Source organism: Amblyraja radiata, chromosome 3 (genome assembly GCF_010909765.2).
Source record: "Amblyraja radiata isolate CabotCenter1 chromosome 3, sAmbRad1.1.pri, whole genome shotgun sequence".
In the NCBI taxonomy this organism is placed as follows: Eukaryota; Metazoa; Chordata; class Chondrichthyes; order Rajiformes; family Rajidae; genus Amblyraja; species Amblyraja radiata.
In genome coordinates this window covers 95,408,029-95,415,495 of record NC_045958.1, presented here as the reverse complement: position 1 = coordinate 95,415,495, position 7,467 = coordinate 95,408,029, and the positions used below count along the sequence as shown (strand labels likewise).

Genomic DNA, 7,467 nt, shown 5'->3' with positions numbered 1-7,467 from the left:
TTCAGCCCCTTGAACAATAAATCCAGCCCCATCACTGTCCGCTGGATGAAGGGGAATCCACGGGAAGAGTCCACAGTCTTTAATCACACCCACCCCCACTCTGTGAACCCTCCCTCCACTGTCACTGTAAAGGGAGGAGGTCGATATGAGCTGTTTGGAAAACTAGACCAGGGAGATGCCTCTATCAGTGTGAAGGAGCTCAGACTGAACGACAGCAGTGACTATTTCTGTTACGTTTGGGTCAGGAATTCCACACAGGAGACGGTGACTCAGGATGAGATTAAACTGCAGGTTGTGGGTAAGGAAAGATCTGTCTGTGTTGTGCTGTGAACGATAAAATCACATTAACAACTGTAGGAGGACATGAGATCCACTGACAGCTGGAGCCGAGATCGGCCCAATCCATTGTAGGTTCCATTCCTTGCCCTGGGCTTCCCTTGCTCAGCACTGCCCCTAGTGGTTGGAAAACAGTGCTGATTCCAGCCAGGTTGCACGGAGCTCCCTCTTGCAGGATCAGAGATTCAGAACCACATTCACCTGCTGAACCTCCAGTCCCTGTGTCTGTGAAATGGTCTGTGTTACAAAGATCCACAGACTGCCCTGGGGTATCATCCATCTCTTTCATTCACATCGACTCCGGGATCCTGTATGTTCTCTCACTGAATATTACATAGAACAGTACAGCACAGGACCAGGCCCTTTGGCCCGCAATATCTGTGCAGAACATAATGGTTCTGTAAGTTAAACTAATATCATCTGCCGACACATGATCCATATCCCTCCATTCCCTGTAGATCCATGTGCTTCTCAAAGACACTATCATATCTGCAAATATTTCACTGCAGTCTCCTAGATGTGTTCTTCCAATCCCCATTCAGATGGACTCTATCCGCACACATCAACAGTGATTAATTAAATGAATTTAATTTAATTTCTTCCTTCTCCAAGTCCCAGCCACCATCCTGGAGCTGTTCGTTGCGAGCGACAATGTAACTGGAGAACCCACCTTCGTGTGCAGGGCTGAAGGGAAGCCCCCTGCAAACATCACGTGGATCGTCCCAGGGAACAGCTCACTGCCCGTGAACATTAGTGAGATGACAGTCACGCATGATCCAGAGAAACTACTGACTGTGGGAGAGCTGCTTCACCCCAGGCTGCCAGGGTATTACACGTGTGTGGCTGAGAATGAACACCAGAGAGACACGTGTGAGATCTGCCTACCCAATGACGGGAGACGGTTGTGGCTGGAACTCTACATTGGATTACCCATATTGGCTATTGTCCTCCTTGTGATGGTATTTGCTCTCATGTCTTTGAAAAAAGGTGAGTTTGCCAATAACAACTACATTGTGGGCTGTTGTGGGTGTTCTTGGGACTGGTGGCTTTTTCAAATATTATAGGCCGGAAATGTGAACAGGAGGCCAGTCATCCCTGGTTAGGCCACATTTGGAGTATTTTGTCCAGTTCTGGTCACCACATTTCAGGAAGGATTTGGACACTTTGGAGACGGTGCAGAGGGTTACAGAATAATGCCTGGATTAGAAGATTTTAGCTATAAGGAGAGGATGGATTGTTTTTCTCTGGAACATCTGATGCTGAGGGGCGAACTGATCAAAGAATGTCAAATTCTGAGACACTTAGAAAGAGTAGTTAGTCATTTTCCCCAAGGTTGAGATGTCAAAAACTAGAGAGCATGGGTTAAGGTGAGAGTAGGAATGTTTTTAACGGAGATTTAAGAAGTGCCATTTGTTCAGAATGGTTGGTGCCTGGAACGTGCAACCAGGGGAGGTGTGGAAGCTGACACGCTAGCAATGTTTAAAGAGCATTTATACACATAAATATACATGGAATGGGAAGAGATCAACCATGTGCAGAGAGATACGATTAGTTTAATTTGGCATTATGGTCGGCACAGACGTCGTGTGCCAAGGTTAAATCTTCAGTTCTAGTGGACTGGGGCTGTACCCCTTGAAGGGTCAAGTCTGCCCTCACCATTGCTACCCTGACAGACCTTGTCCATAGACTTGGGTATAACATGGTCAGAATTTCCTGTTCTTAATAATACAGTCCTGAGATAAGGTATTCATTGCCCTTGCCCTCCGATGAATTTGTGGGAAGGTCCGGCTGTGATTCTGTCCTTACATCCTCGCTGTTCTTCAAATGCTTGGGTATCATTTGAAAAAGGTTCTGAGCTTTCCGATTCAATCATGGACCAGTTTGCAGATGATGTGAAACTGAGTGGGAATGTGATGGCTCAAGGTTTGAAGAGAATATATCGACCAGCCAAGTGCGTTGGGAAACAACATGGGAATGTGAGAAAATGTGAGATAATCCACTTCAGGAAAAAAAGCTGTCAAACTTCAATGCTGTTCCAGCGGTTACAGATTGGGGAATACCGATGTTCACAGATAACTCACTTTATGTATCAAACGTGTGGATTTCGGAAAACAAATGTAATGTTGGCCTTTAATGCAAGAAGATATGAACTCAGGTATAAATGTATAGGTCCTTGGTCTCTATGCTATCAAAAGGACATGTGGGCATGGAGAGAATGTTACCAGCAGTGAGAGAGTCCAGAACCAGAGGGCACAGCCTCAGAATAAAAGGATGAACCTTTAGAATGGAGATGAGGAAGATTTTTTTTTTTAGCCAGAGACTGATGAATCTGTGGAATTCAATGCCACAGGCAACAGTGGAGGTCTAGTCAGTGGAAAATTTAAAGCGGAGATTGATAGGTTCTTGATTAGGTCCTTAGATTTGTACAACAGCAACAAATGCTTGCATTCATGTATTAATTTATTATTATAGTCACTTCTACTGTGATACAGTGAAAATCTTTGTTTGCATGTTATTTGGTCAAATCTAATCATATCATACATGAGTACAATCAATCCATATACAAGTACAACAGGCAGGGTAAAGAGAAAAATACCAGAGTACATAATATTGTGTTTAGTAGAGATACAGCGTGGAAACAGGTTCTTTGGCCCACCATGTCTGTGCCGACCAGCGAGCACCCTGTATCATTAATTCTTATGTCTGTCGTGTGCGGGAGGAAACCAGAGCACTCAGAGAAAACCTAAGTGGTTACAGGGAGAACATACAAACTCCATACAGACAGCTCCCATAGTCAGGATCGAACCCAGGTCTCTGGCGCAGTAAGGCAGCAACTCTACCGCTGTGCCACTGAGCCATCTGTAGTTCCTTCATTACAGTGTTACAGCTCCAGAAAAAGTTCAGATAAAAAGAGAAAAAATGCATGGGTCGCACTGATGTAAGTTGGAAGATCGGGACTACACCTTAGTTTGTGGGAGGACGGTTCAGTAGTCTGACAAAAGTGGGGGAAGAAGCTGTTCCTGAATCTGGTGGATTGAGTCTTTAAGCTTATGTATCTTCTGCCCAACGGGAGAGGGGAGAAGAGTGGATGACCGAGGTGAAAAAGATCCTTGATTATGTTGACTGCTTTCCTAAGGCAGCGTGAAGTGCAGATGGAGTCAATAGTGGGAAGTGTGGTCTGTGTGATGGACTCGACTACATCCACAACTCTCTGAAATGTCTTAGTCTTGGTGAGCTGTTTCCAAGCTGTGAAGCATCCTGACAGTATCCCAATCAGTCTGATGAAGGGTCCCGACCCTATACGTCACCTATCCACGTTCTCCAGGGATGCTGCCCGACTTGCTAAATTACTCCAGCACTTTGTCTTGCTTTCAATGGTGCATTTGTAGAAATTGGCTAGTGTGTTGGAGAAATGCCAAACTTTTTGCTAGTCTACTGAGCAAGCATGTGCATGATTAATGCAACAGAACATCACAGGGTAGGGTAGGATTGCTACTGAATCGTGTTCAACACTGGGACACAAGGAAGCCCACTGAGACACACATCCTGCCCTTTGGTTTTATATTACACAGTTTTCTTCCTTCCTTATTTGATTCTACATCTGTCTTCATTGTCTTCATTTTATCTCAATCCTTTGTAAAGTAAAGTAAAGTATCCTTTATTGTCATTCAGACCTTCCAGTCTGAACGAAATTTCGTGCCTTGCAGTCATATATATAATAAAATAACAAAAACACACAATAAACACAAATTTAACATCCACCACAGTGAGTTCACCAGGCACCTCCTCACTGTGATGGAAGGCAAAAGTCTTAAAGTCTTTGGCTCTTCCCTCCTTGTTCTCCCTCTGCGCTGAGGCGATCCAGGCTTCCGATGTTCTGACCCCGCCTGGTGATGGTAAGTCAGTCCCGCGGCTGAATCCGAGCTCAGCGAACGGGCCGGTTCAAACTCCGCGGCCCAGGGTGGTCAAAGCTGCCGAAGCTGCCGCCCTCCAGTCCAGCGGACGAAGCTGTTGTTGCGGGAGCTCCGGAAAAACAGATCACCAACCTGTGACCTGCGAGCTCCCGACGATGTCGTCCACTGGGCCCGCGGCCGAGCCTCCGAAGTCGGGTCGTCGCCAGTACGCCGCCACAGCTCCATCCATCTGCCACTCAACCCTCTTCTGAATCTACCAACATTTGTCAGTTTTTGCCACACCCGTTCCCCTTCAACTCTCCTTGCCAACTTTCTCCCCTCTACTCCATCAATCTGAAGAAGGATCGCGACCCAAAATATTATCTATCCATTTCTCTCCACCCCAGAGCCTGCGTGGCCCTCTGAATTTTTCCAGAACTTTGCTTTTTACTGGGGAAAGTAGTTATGGACCAGCTGCTATTGGGAAAGTTTGCATCAGGAAGTGAGAGTGATTTAATGATGAGAGGTTGTAAATTTAGCCTCTAAGGAAAAGGATGCATATGCAAAGTTTAAGGAACAGAAATTGATTATGAAAGGAAAGAACTCGAGCAGGGAATTAGGAGGCCTGGATGGGTGAGAGCTGAGAGTAGAGAAGTGTGTTAAAGGAGGAGAGTGGGAGAGGTATCGAGAGAGAATTCTCACAGAATACTTTCCTGTGTCTTTGACAGGTTCACAGCAGCGTGCGTGTTGTGTTGATGCCAGCGTGGCCAATGGTCGTAAACCACAAGGATCAGAGCCAGGTAATAGGAGAATCTGCCAAAACTTCCTATCATATTGAGGACATTCTTTGGAAAAGCAGAGCTCAAACCCGCATTTAATAACTGGCCTTTCAATTGTCGCTACCACCAACCCTCCTTCCCTACCTCCCATAGCCTCCTAATTAGATCAGCAAAGACAATCCCTCTCAGAGCAGATCGGATTGTGTGTTCAAGTGGAATATTAATACTTAAAAGACTCGCCTTGAGGCCCAGGGCTTGCACTAAGATTCCATATTCCTCAGTCATGGGAATTAATCTACTCTGTCGAACCTACTGGAAGTATTTTGTATTGGACACCTGTCCTTAACTCTAAAGATTTAAGGTCCAACCTATTTAATCTCTTTGTCATCCCAAAAACCAGCCTCATGAACCTTTGCTGCTCAACCTGCAAAGTAAGTACAGGTAGTTCTGCTCAACATAGGTTTTGAAATCGCAAATTGGCTACAACACGATTGCTGAATTAGGTAATGCTATTATGCAGCTTGAATTGGTTATAAAATAATCTCTATCAGGAAGTAGAGAACCGGTTAAAAGTTACTTTGGAAAGCAGAAAAAAAGCTATCTTGGAAAAAACAACCTGGGGAGAAAAAAACATGTTCATGTAACCTCCCTGCAGTAAGCAGTCACCGCTGTCTCTTATGAATACAGATCATCATGGGTGGCCAAGCAATCATTTAAATTGACATGTGTGCAGTGATACTCTATTAAACAATGTAACATTGAGCCATCAGTATTTGTAGATTGCAGCTACAAAACTAAACTTGGAGCTATAAAAAAGATCTTTGTTTTTAAAAAACCAGTGGGAGAAATAACATTGTCATTGCAAGCTTCATAATCACTAGCCCCTTACCTCCTTTTTCTCATTGGCACAATTATGTTCAGAATGAAATTTTTTACAATAAGATGTTCCTTAAGAATGCAGCATTCGTGGTATAGCGGAATTGCCTGTACATTCCTTTATGGGGTAAGGAGACCAATATTATATCTAATACACCAGCTTTGGTTTTGAAAGGCCATTGTAATTTGGAATTGATCCTATTGAATGAATACGTTTATTGTCATTGCACAATACTGTGCAACGAAATTCCATTACATCTCCTCCGGTTAAAAAAATACAAACACGACAACCATTAACACATATGTACACTTATTAGTAAAAAATAAATAGGTATTTTAAAAGAATTTAAAAGAATTTAAAAGAATTTGGCGGCATTTCTTGGAATTACATTTTGCTTCCCCAGCGTTCTCTGTTGGAATTTAGCTCTTTTATCGCACATGGGTAGAAACTATTCTTTAGTCTACCGGTGCGAGCCTTCAGAGTCCTGAATCGCCTCCCAGAGAGTAGCAGAGTAAAAAGGTGGTTGGCAGGGTGGGATGTGTCCTGCTTGATATTTGTGGCCCGGCGCAAGCATCGGGCCCTATATATGTCATCCAAGGAAGGCAGTTGGGCGTTTGTAATGTTCTGCGCAGTTTTTATAATTCCCTGCAACGCCCTCCTCTCAGCCACAGTACAGCTAGCAAACCACACCAGGATTCCATAGGAGAGGATACTCTCCACGGCGCATCGGTAGAAGGACAACAGCAGCGGCTGTGAGACGTTTGCTCTCCACAGAGACCTCAGGAAATACAGCCGCTGATGTGACTTCTTCACGAGAGTGACGGTGTTCATTTGCCATTTAAGCTTCCCAAAGTAACAATACCTGATCAATGTATCTCATAGGTTTGCACAAAGAACCTCATCTATGTAACCCTCCACCACGCCTGAGGATAGGGTTGGAAAGTTCTGCATTTTGCGATTACTCCAGGATTCCCTTCTGTTTTATCTACAGTTTTGACCCTGTGGGAGGGGATGGGTGGATAGTATGGGGGCTCTAATTTCTCCATTAAAAAAAGCATTGCTTTTTTGTGTCTTTGACAGGTTCACAGGAGCCTGAAGGGGATCCTATTTACAGTGTTGTTGATTTAAACAAAGAGACAAGAAACAGGGCAGCCACCCAGGCAGTCCCAACTCCGGGAGAATTGGCCAGGAATGTTGGTGAGTGCAGTGATGGTTATCATTTGGAATTTGCACGGAGGTAACCAGGAGGAAGAGATGCAGGAAGTAAAGGCCAGCTTTCACGATCCAGCTCCTGTGGCAGAGTGGTTAAAAGTTGTAATTTTATGGATACAGCATGGAAATAGGCTCTTCTGCCCACTGAGTTCATGCCAACCATTGGTCATACTTTCTCACTAATTCTATATCAACCCACTTTCTCATCATCTCCCTGGATCTTAGGGGCGATTTAACCCGCATATCTATGAGGTGGTGGAGGAAACTGGAACATCCGGAGGTAAGACAAGCATTCATGGGGCCAAGCACAGACTCTATACCAACAGCACCCAAGCTCAGTATTGAACCCAGATCTCTGGTGCTGTGTTGT

General features: G+C 44.6%; 1 long non-coding RNA gene across 1 annotated transcript; it reads left to right on the top strand.

Moving 5' to 3' along the window:
* The first annotated feature begins 1,161 nt into the window (after nt 1-1,161).
* Nucleotides 1,162-7,063, top strand: LOC116970697. Its single transcript, XR_004411272.1, has 3 exons — nt 1,162-1,323; nt 4,958-5,029; nt 6,966-7,063. It is a non-coding gene; the product is annotated as an uncharacterized LOC116970697 (long non-coding RNA).
* The last annotated feature ends 404 nt before the right edge of the window (nt 7,064-7,467 follow it).